This window comes from Phymastichus coffea, unplaced genomic scaffold (genome assembly GCF_024137745.1).
Source record: "Phymastichus coffea isolate CEN01 unplaced genomic scaffold, Cenicafe_Pcof_1.1 PCOF00001, whole genome shotgun sequence".
Classification (NCBI taxonomy): Eukaryota; Metazoa; Arthropoda; class Insecta; order Hymenoptera; family Eulophidae; genus Phymastichus; species Phymastichus coffea.
In genome coordinates, this window is record NW_026706812.1 from 12419500 (window position 1) to 12432375 (window position 12876).

The 12876-nt window shown below is 34.7% G+C and overlaps 1 protein-coding gene across 5 annotated transcripts in view; it reads left to right on the top strand.

Moving 5' to 3' along the window:
- Nucleotides 1-12876, top strand: part of LOC131674545 (protein GVQW3-like) — a 119402-nt gene that overhangs the window by 904 nt on the left and 105622 nt on the right. The window lies entirely within an intron of this gene.

Sequence of the window (12876 nt, forward strand, 5' to 3'; positions counted from 1 at the left end):
TAAAATGTAATACATGAGGTAGATCATGATAATAGGTTTAATTCGGTCTATTTTTTCAAGTATTTTATTGAAAGATCTCAAAAGTTATCTTACATTAATCAAAAATTCTTTTATTATCAATTTTTCCAACGATTTTAGTAGCCATATATCAATGATTACAGATAGTTGAGTTTTGTTTATATTTGACACTACAGTACTGCTTCTAGTTTTATTTTTCAAATTACAAAAATTATTGTATAAATTTTTTATGATTGCTTTCAAAAAAGACAATTTATCTTGGTCTATATATTTATTCAGTATAATTGGCATAATAAGTAATATGCACTCCTATAGTATTGTTTTGTTTAGAAGTAAACCGTTAAGTTTTTACCGTCTGATCATCTCAAGCAAATAATTGCTCAGTTCATTATGAAGATTGAAAGTTGTTCAATCTTTATCAGTGTTAATAATCACTTTATCATCAGCATATGATGATATAGGATTATCTGGAACTATCTTAAGCTAATCATAGATGTATGGTTTAAATGTAATAGAAGGCCTCACCTTAGCGAAACATCTAGTGTAAGACATAATATTATGTTTATGTTTATCGAATCTAATAAAATGATTTCTACCATTTCAATAACTTTTAAAGGTATTCTACCAATCTTCTGATGCCATAAGCTTTTAACATTTCATTTAAATATAATTAGGGAATCAGTCTTATCACAAATTTTTGCAAAATCAAAAAAGAATTATTATTTTATCAATTCCTTCCTTAACCGTTTAATTTTTCAAGTATACAAATACAAAAATACATTTTTTGATTTTATTTTTAAATTGTTTGTCTAAAAGGATATGTTTTGAAATAAAATGTTATGTTTTATCATGTGTCTAATTTAATAAAATTTGCAATGTCAGAACCCAATGAAAATATTGTAAGAGTAAATACATTTCAATAACTACCAGTGTTGTCAACAGTACTTAATACACTCATCTCTTGTTTCATTTTCATGCTTGAGTCAAATTGAAATTATTTTAGACAAAATTAAAAAAACCGAAATATATTATGTACATAAAACAATTCTATGTTTCGTAATTTTTACCACAAATTGGTATTAATAGGTAAATAAAAATTCAATTATGTTGATATTGGCTTATTTAGCAACAATCTGAAATCTCATAATCTAACAGACTTTTAGCATTTACTTATATAATAGTAGGTAACAGGTAGTGCACCAAGTTAGTTTTTCTTTTTGTCTTTTTCATATAAATAGAATCAACTGTATCAACTTGTCAATTTAATTTTTTTTATTTTTTAACATATTGGTCTATGATGTCATATTTGCCATAGAATGCCTTTATAGCACAGATATATCATTTTAACTGTTTTTTCAATTGTTGATCAATGACCATTTGAAGAGTTTCTTTACATTTATAAATTTAATCTAAAACATTCCATGAAGTTTTTAGTTTTTGCATCTACACAATCTAGCTACATATGTGTGTGTGTGTATAATGTAATAAGTTAATAAATTCATATATTTAATTAGATAAACCTTGAATAATTTATAAATAATTTCAACCTTATTATTTAAATTATTAGTTCAAAAACTATATATGTATCAATTTACATAAAATCAAATGTGGAATCTGTAATATACTGGCTGCATCTTTGAAAAAATCTAATTAGTAAGTAATTCTGCTTTACGAAAATATTTGAATGTCTGGAATCTGATATGGGTAGGGCTGAATAAAAAGCCTTCTGATTGTGAGAGATAAAAATTGAAAAGAGTAGCTGTATATACCAAGGAAAACAGAAGATATAATAAAGAATATGGAAGTAAAAAGTTAAGTATGTTATACAAAGAAACCGTAAGTAGGATGAGAAATGACAGATCAAAGATTTTATATGAGAAAATCCTTCTGCAGAGTGGTGTTTCATCTGGATATCATGATGGGATGAGGGTCAATATAAAACAATAGTTTCAGATTATAGGAAAGGCTCAGAGCACTTGCCTAATTACTTCGATATTGAGATAAGGTGTGAAGAAAAGTATTCAAGTAAAATGTAGAGGAAAAAAGAAAATTATATGAAAGTTATGCAAGAAATACTGGAAGATCGTAAAAAAGTTTGATACAGCTGTTCGATTCAATTTACATCTAGAAGAATATAGAGAGTAGAGAAGCAAAAGGGTAGAGCGTCAGGTGGTTTCATGATAGAAATAAAGAAAAAAAGGATAGAAAATAAACTTAAGGAAACAACAGAAATAGGACTAAAAATCTGAATTAGGTATACAAGATGATTACAATATGATTTGTGTGTGTGTCGTGTCGTACGTGCGTGCGTGCGTGCGTGCAAAAAGATCAGAAAAATTAGAATTAATAGATTCTAAAGAAGACAGAAAAATTGTTATATGTGAAGATTTCAAAATAAGAATAAGAAAAAAAGGGGGAAATACATCAACCTAGAGGATACAGGAGAATTTATTTATAGAAAAAATAGACAAAGAATGCAACAATAATTGACAGAACACGATTCGCTTCTGACGATTTAAATGGGCGAAAAATGTACCTCAAATCTGAACGTGGATTCCTTTTATGCATGTATTTTTATAACATTTAAGACAAAAATTAAAGAAATCCGTTAGGCGCTTTTTAAAAAAAGTAAAAAAACAAAAATTGAATAATTAAATGTTAGGTACCTGTACCTGATATCGGACTACTAAGCGGAAACACTCATAACTTTTGATCATAACCGAATTTTTAATCTTGCTGTAACGTCGGGCCGTTTATTATCAATAAATTATTTTTTCCTTCATGTACTTTTGCGTAGCTTAAATTTTAACTCCGTAAATGAGCAAAGGGAGAGCATTCAGCTGAAGCGGCTGGAGGACACGTGTACATAGCCGTCCCTTTGTCACGCGCTTTCCGAATTTTACCTCGAAAGATCGTAAAGTTTTTTTTGAGTAGGTTTAGATATAGAGTAAAGGAGCCGCGGAATTCCGCCTGCATCCTGTTATTCGATTTCACCCAAAAGTTTTCCACTTTTAGAAGCTAAAATTTTTGCTATATAAAAAAAATCTTAATAATTGATTTTACACAAATGAACCGGGAAAATAACAGCATGATAGGAAAATTTCGCAGCTTCTTGAAACCTCCCACACACTTTTTGATTAGAAACATAGTTACCGCGCAATCATCGAAAATATCTTAAAGTTTTAAATTATAAATTAGAAAATGAGATAAATAGTCGAAAAACAGTTACTTGAATGAATCAGTTATATAGTTCACAATTAAATAATGCCCCTTTTTCATTCCATATTATTTAAACAACGAATTGAGTTAATTATTTAAGTTACTAATTGTAAACATGTAGGATCAAAGATTTTCGCATAAAATATGTTAAATATTAAGAAACTTGCGTTATTATTAAGAATTAATTGTAACAATTTTACGTAATAAATAAATTAATAATTATAAGAAAATCTGTAATGAAAATGGTACTTGGAGAGTCATCTAGCGAGATAGGGCCCAAACTCTTGAACGCGCGCCCCCAATTCTCACCACGCCCCTGAACCAATTAGGGCCCGAAATCCGAAAGAGAAAAGGAGGGAAAATCTCGGTCAGCCAATTAGAATTTACTGGCATTTCCACTCTTTCCAAATTTTGAGGGACTGAAAGAGGGATTTTCCTCCCAACCACCCCCAGGGTTTAAAAGGGCGTGCGCAAGCGAAAATCGCCCACTCTCTCGCTCCTCGCAAGCTTCATAAGTTTACCTCGTTCGATCAAGTGTCAGGACTCTCCAAGTACCAGTCAACTACATTAAATAAAGAAAAAGTAAGTTTAAACAAATTTTTTTATTGCTATCTCTCCTCTTCCTTTCTATTAAGAATAGTTAGACCGGAATTCGGAAAAAAAAAGCAAGTTTTCGAAAAGTATTTCAACAAGGTTTGGGATACTTTTCTATAAGACAGTCGCGCCGTTAAACAAAATTTAAATACTTTTTATGTGATAATTCTAGCAAGGTTTGGGATTTTCACATCCAAGTCCCGATTCCATTGGACCGTGGTGTTTAATGGAAGACTTGCAGTCAAATTTTATTTTTCACTCTTTTAACGCGAAACGCGAAATAGAAAAGCTCTGATTCTCCAATTGCTCGTCCCGGTTTAAGCGTACGCACGCAAACCAAATAGAGCACCTGAGATTACGTCCGCCTCAAACGTACCTGAGATAGTAACCCGGACGTCACATTGCAAAGACTCATTTTAAAGCTGCTTTCAAGAGCTTTAAAATGAGCCATCGCACGATCATTTTAATGGTACCTGCCCTGACTTATGATACTTTAAAGCGAACTGTTTTTTTCGAAGATTTTTTGGTTTGTTAACTAGCAATTTTTATGGGAGTCCAATAGGTACAGTTGAGTAAAAACAGTAATCGGGCTATAATTCGGCTTGTGTGTACACTACAGAGATTTTTAAAAGCGTTTTTGAAAGGGGAAAAGATGAAGAATCCAATGGTATATTGTTGTTTTTGGTTTAAGAAAATTGGATAGCTTAAATTACACATACTCACCTTAGGAAATGTCGTAAAATAGAAAAGTTCAATCAGTCGAAATACAAAAAGCTTCTTTAAAAAGAGAATCGACTTTCTCAATTAATTTGAATCTAGGGAATTTTCATTAAATAGTAGACTACAATATTAAAACTGATTTTAATAAATTATGATATTTTCTGGTTTTCTTTTTTGCTAAGGTTTTCTCTGAGATTCTTGCTCGGTCTTTGTGAAAATGTTATAGGTACTTTATGGTAACGATTGCATTTGGAATAGAAAACGAAGTCAGTTACAGTATATACAGACCTACTTTTATGGATAAAAATTTTTGTTTTGTATTATTAGAATCAGTATTGTTAGTAACTTTACTGTTGTTTATTAGCTCTCTCATTGTGAAAATCGCAATTAATGCATTACATTGGTTTAGAGAACGGAATCATTCACAGTATATAAGTATTTGAATCAATTAAAATTTTTGTGTTAAAAGTATTTAAAAAACTGAATATTGATCGTATGACTTGTATTTTAACAATGTTACGTATTATAAATAATACAATAGTTCTTAATAGTTTGTTGGGTTTGGTTTTCGTAGGTGGTGGTCCAAGATTTTTCGAAACTCTATCAAAGATTAAACGAACCTATCCATAAAACATTGAATGGAACTTATATAATAAAAGTTTTTCTGTATAGTTAGTATTAGCTAGTAGTGCTAGCTAGCTAGTTTAGATAGCAAGTATTTTCAACCATTTTTTTTTATTTTCCAATTAGTACAATAATGGTATAAACCATGATGTGATGAGAGCCACGGCTCGCGCCGTTGGTTCCGTCAACGTCTCTCCCTTCCAGATGACAGAGAGAGAGAGAGAGAGAGAGAGAGAGAGAGAGAGAGAGAGAGAGAGAGAGAGAGAGAGAGAGAGATAGAACAAAGAATATGATTTGGATGTCGGCAGGGTTGGCACGCGTGGGGCGCCGCCGAGTGCCCGATACTCAAGGATTTTCGGTGGGAGGTGCTCGGTCCCCGGCAGTAGACTGCGATAGCGAGTCGGTGTAACACACTTTGTCCATGCCGTCTGATTGCTTGGTTTTGTCGTGGCCTTTGTGAAAGCGTGAGCGAGATTTTGTTCTGCGACGCGTGTGTAGCGGAGTGTAGGTGTTTGCCACAAGACCTGTTGTTTTCAAGAGAAAGGCTGGGAAGATCCTTGAACGAGCCATTAGTATCTGTGCAACCCAGAGACATCGAGCAGTTTTCCTCCAGGTTGGTCAAGTTTTTCTCTCTCTCTCGTAAGATCGCGTCGCCGGCAATCCACGGAGGATAGGGAGGCTCAGCGGTTATTTCGCTCGAGGGCCTATGGAGAAATAACTCGTAACCGTCGCGTCAGCCGGGTTCCATGCGATTTTCCGTAGTAACTCGAGCTGCGGTGGTGCGAGAGCGCGATTGTTGTCACGTCAAATCACCGATCAGAATTGTTAGACTGTATTGACAAATATACAGGGTGTCCAAAAAGTTCCGGGACACCCCAGGAAGTCCTGAGATATAACTATTTCCGAGGAGATTAAGGTCATTCCTGTAGTAACTTTGAACGAGGAATCCAGTGGTGACCTTGGTTTTGACCTTGAACTTGACCTTCAAGGTCATTTCAAGGTAAACTTTTTTTTTCAAATGGGAACCCCTATTTTTGACAACGGCAATCGAAAGAGCGGGAAATCAAGATGAAAATACTTTGGCATCAGAAGTTACGACAGCCAGATGGTTTAGACGATCTACTACTATGACTAAACTAACGTCAAATGAAATAACTGACTTTCCGGAGATGACTGAACGGGATCTTAAGATTTTTTTTCAGGTACCTATCAAATAGGTCAAGCCGTCTGTTATTTGGCTGAATTAATGGATGATAACCAAAATATCAATTTGGAGTATGTTAAGTTGAAACCAAATATTATTAAAGTATTAGTAAAATCCAGGCATATAAATAGTAAGACCTATAAGTGTTACGTTGAATACAAGCCTAATTCAATCGGCTATAGCGGTATTCTACGACACGCATGCGACTGTGCGAACAGATTACGAACTGTAGGCTCTTGCTCACATATCGCAGCAGTTATACCGGGTGTTCCAGACCATCCGTACAGCCATTTTAAAATCGAAAATTCGTGTTTTTGTGAAAAATGTTTCAGATGAAAGTTGTTTACGACAAAGGGGGCCATCTATCTGTATAATTAGTTATGACCTTGAAGGTCTAGCTCAAGGTCAAAACCAAGGTCACGACTGGATTCCTCGTTCAAAGTTACTATAGGAATGACCTTAATCTCCTCGGAAATAGTTATATCTCAGGACTTACTGGGGTGTCCCGGAACTTTTTGGACACCCTGTATACAGAAAAAAATTTTTTTTTTTAATTTTAATATTTTACGTTGAATTCGTATTCGTTGAGTAAAAACGCATAATTTTTGCTCTTATGATTTTTTTAGTTTGACTCATAGTTTTTGAGTTATGAGCTGTTGAAAAAAATTTGATTTTTTTTACATTAAATTAAAAAATTCCCTAAAAAATAAATGAACCGTAATTCTGCATAGCGCATTTCAAAGAGGAGTACCATAGCTTTAACCTCCATTTTGTTTTTCTTTAATCCAATTATTTTTAACAAAGTTATGCTAATTTGAAATAGGACGAAAAAAATTGAAAATTTTTTTTTCCATTTGTTAACAAAAAATTAATTAAACATTATTTTTTTAAATATTTTCATCATATATTGAAGGGCTTGGTACAAGCTTCAAAACGTACTTTGAATTTTTTAGATTGGTTGATTCCTTATAGAGGTACAAAACTTCAAAGTTTGACAGATTTTTGATGGGGTAGCAAAATTTATGTGAGCGGCAGTGTATTTATAAATTTATACTTATATTATTCAACTTTTAAAATTTAGGTATACTTTTTATTTTGACAGGGAAGCTTATACCATCAAAATTCAGTTCATTCTCATAGGGCTTGTACTTAATTACTCTGGATTTTTTTCAACTGGATGAAGGCATGAAAGTATAGCCCATTTTAAACATTCATTGTCTTCATTTTTAACATTAACACAGGCTCTTTTATTATCTATGCTTGACGGTAATGGTATATATGAGCATGGTTTAAATGGATTATACTTTTTTTTTTTTTTTTTAATCAAGCTTTATTAACTCTTAATGCAAGGTTATTTAGCTATTTACAAAAGGTTACATATTTATATAGTATTGAATAAATATAATGATATTTAGAAGAAAAAAATGGATTATACTTATTTATATTAATAGTGAGACCAACAATAGTTTTTAACGACCAGCCTGAGTCTCTTTCTTGAAATTCTTCGATTTGTTTAAGTATAAAATCTTTAACGTTATTTTGAAACCATCTATGAAGATCAGTAGTCTTATAAATGCAAACATTTTCTGTATTGAAATACTTGATTTGAACATCTTCTTCTTGATTTTTCTTTATGATAAATTGTGATGCCATTTCTGTATTTATCTTCATGTTATTGTGGATAGCAAGAAATTGAGGTATTTTAATTTGTAAAAGTTGATTTGCGGCAACTAGAAATATTTTTATATCTAAATGATGTTGGTTAACTATACAGACTGTACTAATTCGATTTTCAAAGGCTGAATGAATTGGCCTCCAAACAACTCCATCTCCTGGAATTTTATCCTGAATAGCTGTTAATGGATGTATACTTCCACCAACTTTTATAGTTTTACTTAAATTGATTTCAATAGAATTCAAATGATAAGCACAAGTTTGAGATATTTGTTGAATTGCTCTACTTAAATCAGATCGTTTCATAAATTCATTAATTGAAATTATAGCATTAATTGTTAGATTTCTCCATCTAATACAATCGTCTATATCTAAATCATCCGAATGATTATAACCTTTCCACAAATTTTTAATTGTTTCTTCAAAATAGGCGATAAAAGTCATGTTGTTAGTTATCTAGTTTTATTGTCTTGTAGAGTCACTTGTCTATAGTTGTATAAAGGATTATTATGATGAAAGGATGGAAAAGGTAGTGTACAGCTCTAAAATGAACTTGTTCTTAGTTGGTAATTAATATTGATTTGTTTAACAAAATGTTAAAAAATTAAATGTTTAACAAATTTTTATTGCTTTGAGATACGATTCAGCTCACATATCATAAAGAATAATTGGATTTATACTCTAAGATGGACTATATTTTAGATATTTAAGGCTTTCAGAGTCCTAATAATATTTTTATTTGTAAGGAGTTTGCCTATTTACCAGTATGTTCTAATACTTCACCTGCAGTACTACTTTTCAAACCTCCATATCATTGGCTCAAACTGCCTATTGAATATCAGTGTTAATAAGTGGTTGGAATTACATCATCATGGTATTTATTTTTTATTGTCGTTAATTAACATTGATTTTAATTGAAATATTTAATATAATCAATTTTATAGGTATATTATGGCAAAATGGTATTTTACCATATAATTTTTTAAATTGTACTATTCGTAGTTATTTACATAATTGTAGAAATATTTATGTGAAAGGATTAAAAAAGAAGCAAAATAGGTCATAATGATATGGTTCGCTAAACCGCAGTTAAATCTAATCAGCCCTTTAATTTGTTAAAAACCGGAATTTATGTGCCATGGTCGAGCTTTCACAATAAATCGTATTGTGGAAAGTTGAATTTTAAAACTTGTTTTAAAAATATAATAACTTTTAAGGACATCTCCACAGTTATGCTCATGCCATGTATACTCGTCGGAGATTGATTCTGTCCACCTCAAATGAACTTGCGTGATGTGGCACGTTGTTACGGAAAAACTGCTATATTCTTTCACTGCGTTGTGCGGTCGGTATGGCAAAACACAGCAGTTTTGCCGTACAACGTTACCACATCGCGCAAGTTCATTTGAAAAGTGGACAGAATCAATCTTCGGCGTCTGTACATACATGTATCATAGGTAGCAAACTCATTCGTTTAGATTGTTATGAAATGAGTTGAGTACCGTTTTGCGATGGTACAAAGTTGTCATATTTTCTGTGCTAAATCGTTAATCGACTCGTAAATTTTAGCAATGAATTATTCCCGAAGTAATGCCGATATTTATACGTATTTGTTAATGTCATTTAATTTGTCATAATCTTTAGGATAATATATTATTAGTTTTTCAAAAAATCGAATGAAAATTAAGTTTACAATCGATTGATATGTATCGCGAAAATTAAATAAGTCTACCTAAAGCATGTTATGCAACGGTAGTCGATTCAATTAATCGATTCGTTCGCGATTCTGTTACTCGCACGTTAGTTCGAACGATTAAGAGAGAGAGAGATTGATTGATTGATTGATTGAACATTTATTGCCACCTTGGGGTAGTACCCCGTCTGGCGGATAGTGAATAACATGGAGTAAATAATATAATTACATGTATGAGGTAAAACAAATGATAAAATATGAAAAGATTAAATATAGTATTTCGCAGATATGTTGATAAAACTAGGTAACAATTTGTATCGCAGTGTATCAACGCAAGACTTAAAGGTAAAACAAACAAGGTAGAAAAATGAATATAAATATAATTAGGTTGTAGGGTTAAATGTACGAAGTAGCTGATCGAAAACAAAATTATAGTAAGCATCGGGGTAAAGTTAATAGCGCTAATTATATTAATTGCTAATACCACAGTTTCAGGGTTCATCAATTTCTATCCCGGAGGTAGTATCGATAAATGGTAGATCAAGTTTTCTGTCCTTAACAAGTAGATAGTTGTTAGAGTTATTAAAGGCTGACTCGTTTGGAATAGGGAGAGACGCTATGCATTCATCAATAATTACGGTATTTGTACATGATTTGATTAACGCTGTACGCTTCCATTCACTCCATTCAGCATTCATACATATCATTCTAAACCACTGCTTTAATTCAGGGATGCGATCGATGTCGAATTGAGTGATACTGAGTTTGTTGCAAAGCCACATACCTAGCATGACAAAAGACTTAGCCCAAGCTTCAGTGCGGGCTGAGTGGTAGCTAAAGGGTTGGGGGGGATTTCTTCCATCGTAATTTGAGAGATCCTTAAAAGCTTTGAGGTAGGTGGTAAGATACGAGGGAAGTTTTCTGCAATTTACCGAATAGAAAAGGGTAAGAAGCACTTGGTGTCTTCGGGAGCTAAGTGATATCCAGTTTAAGCTGAGTCTATTGTGAGTTATGTGAGTGAAGATGTTAGGGGTAGGAATGAAAGGGATATAGCCTTTGACAAACCGAACACATGCATTCTGAGCATTTTGAAGCTGACGATTCCGTTCTTTATCGAGATGAATGAAGGTAACGCAGGCGTAATCGAAGTGCGGGAAAATAAGAGTCTCGACTAAGGATTTACGGAGAGCTTCAGGAAAAGAGCGTTTTTGATAGCGCAAAGAGTGGAGTGCACCGTAGACTTTCTTCGTGATGTTGGTTGTGTGCTCTTTCCACTCAAGTGTTTCGGAGATGGTAAGACCTAGAATCTTGACAGACTTCTCGAACGGGATGGAGGTGCCATTGATTTGGATATTTGGGAAGGGGATTTTCTTGAGTGCAGTGATGTATGCTTGGGAACCTACGATGATTGCTTTAGTCTTGGCTAGGTTTGGCGAAAGACCGTTACGATGAGCCCAGTCCACAAAATTCTGTCCGTCCGCTTGGGCCCTTGCGATGCCTTGAGTGATGTTTTGGGGGCTGCAGTGGATGTATAGTTGCGAGTCGTCAGCATAAAGGATGATCCTGGCAAAACGTAGGGCAGTCGGCAGATCATTGATGAAGATGGCGAAAAGTAACGGGCCGAGGATCGAGCCTTGAGGAACCCCAGTGGCAACAGTGAGCCAATCCGAGAGGTTAACTCCTTCATCCACGACTGCCTGGATGCGATCGGCTAGGTATGAAAAAAACCAGCTTAGCGTGCGATCGGAGAAATTAAGAGCTCGAAGTTTGGCTATTAATAGCTGATGAGGAATTGTATCGAAGGCCTTAGAAAGGTCAAAAAGAAGAATAATGGTAACCATTCTCTCTTCGATGGCTTTCCTGACATTGTCAAGTAAGCCAAGAAGGGCTGTGTGGGTGCTGTGATTGCGTCTGAAACCTGCTTGAAAGGGAGAGAGAAGATCGTTATCTTCAAGATGAGTCAGGAGCTGGGCATGAACCAACCTCTCCAGGACCTTTGACATCTCGGAGAGCTGAGCAATCGGCCTAGTGTCACTCGGCGAGGTGGGGTTCTTTTTCTTGGCAAGAGGCTTTAGTAGGACTCTTTTCCATGGCGAGGGAAATTTCCCTTGCGCCATGGAAAGATTACATACCTTTGCTAGGTGAGGAGCGATTTTGTAGACAGCGATTTTGAGCATGCGGGCAGAGAGACGGTCATAACCCTGGCCTTTCGAGGTAGATTTATTGAGTGCTTGGATGACCTCCGCAACTGTCACGGGTCTGAGTTGGAAGAGAGGCAAATCTGCAGGAGCCGGGGGTCCGAACAAGAGAAGGTTGGAGAAATTGCGCTCAGTTCTGGGCGCCGACTTATTGCAGACTGAGGCATAATGGAGATTCAGAGCATTAGGGGTGAAAGTTGAGTCGTTTGAGAGAGGAGATGGGAGAGGCGCTTTGGTCGCCCCAATAGCTCTGAGTTCAGTCCACTTGGAGCGAACAGTCTTCGCATTGGCTAATCGAGTCGCGACGAAATCTCTCCTTGCCGTGTCAATAAGGTTGCAGACTTTAGATCGGAGAGCACGGTACTGAGTGTTCAGTACGGGGTCGAGAGTCCTCGTATAATTCCGGTAGATTTTGTCTTTTCTGTGCATGAGCGATCTAATTTGTTGATTTACCCAAGGCTTGTACTTGGGTCCAAGAGTAATAGTATGGTATGGCGCGACGTGGTTGTAGGTAGTAAGGAGAGCAGAGGTAATCTCATTTACATAGGAATCGATATCAACGCAAGAAAATTCAATTTGCGAAGTATCATTGAGCGACGACGAGAGGAGTGGACAATTTTCTTGCAAGCAGTGATCTAGAACATTTAAGAATGTCAAGGTATCGAGTTTGTCGAGTTGTCTCGTAACGAGGCAACGAGAAACTGGTTCGCTCACGAGACAGTTTATACTGAGCTCAATGAAGTCGTGATGATCAACAAAAGGAGAGTCGGACTTATTGAATTCAGAAACTGAATTTAGGTCGCTGACGATGAAAAGATCCAAGAGAGTATGGGAGGTAGAATTTGAGCTATGTCTGGTTGGGAGAGGAGATACATTGAAAAGATTATTTCGTTCAATCAAATCCGCAAGTGTCTTGGCTTCAGATAACGTTG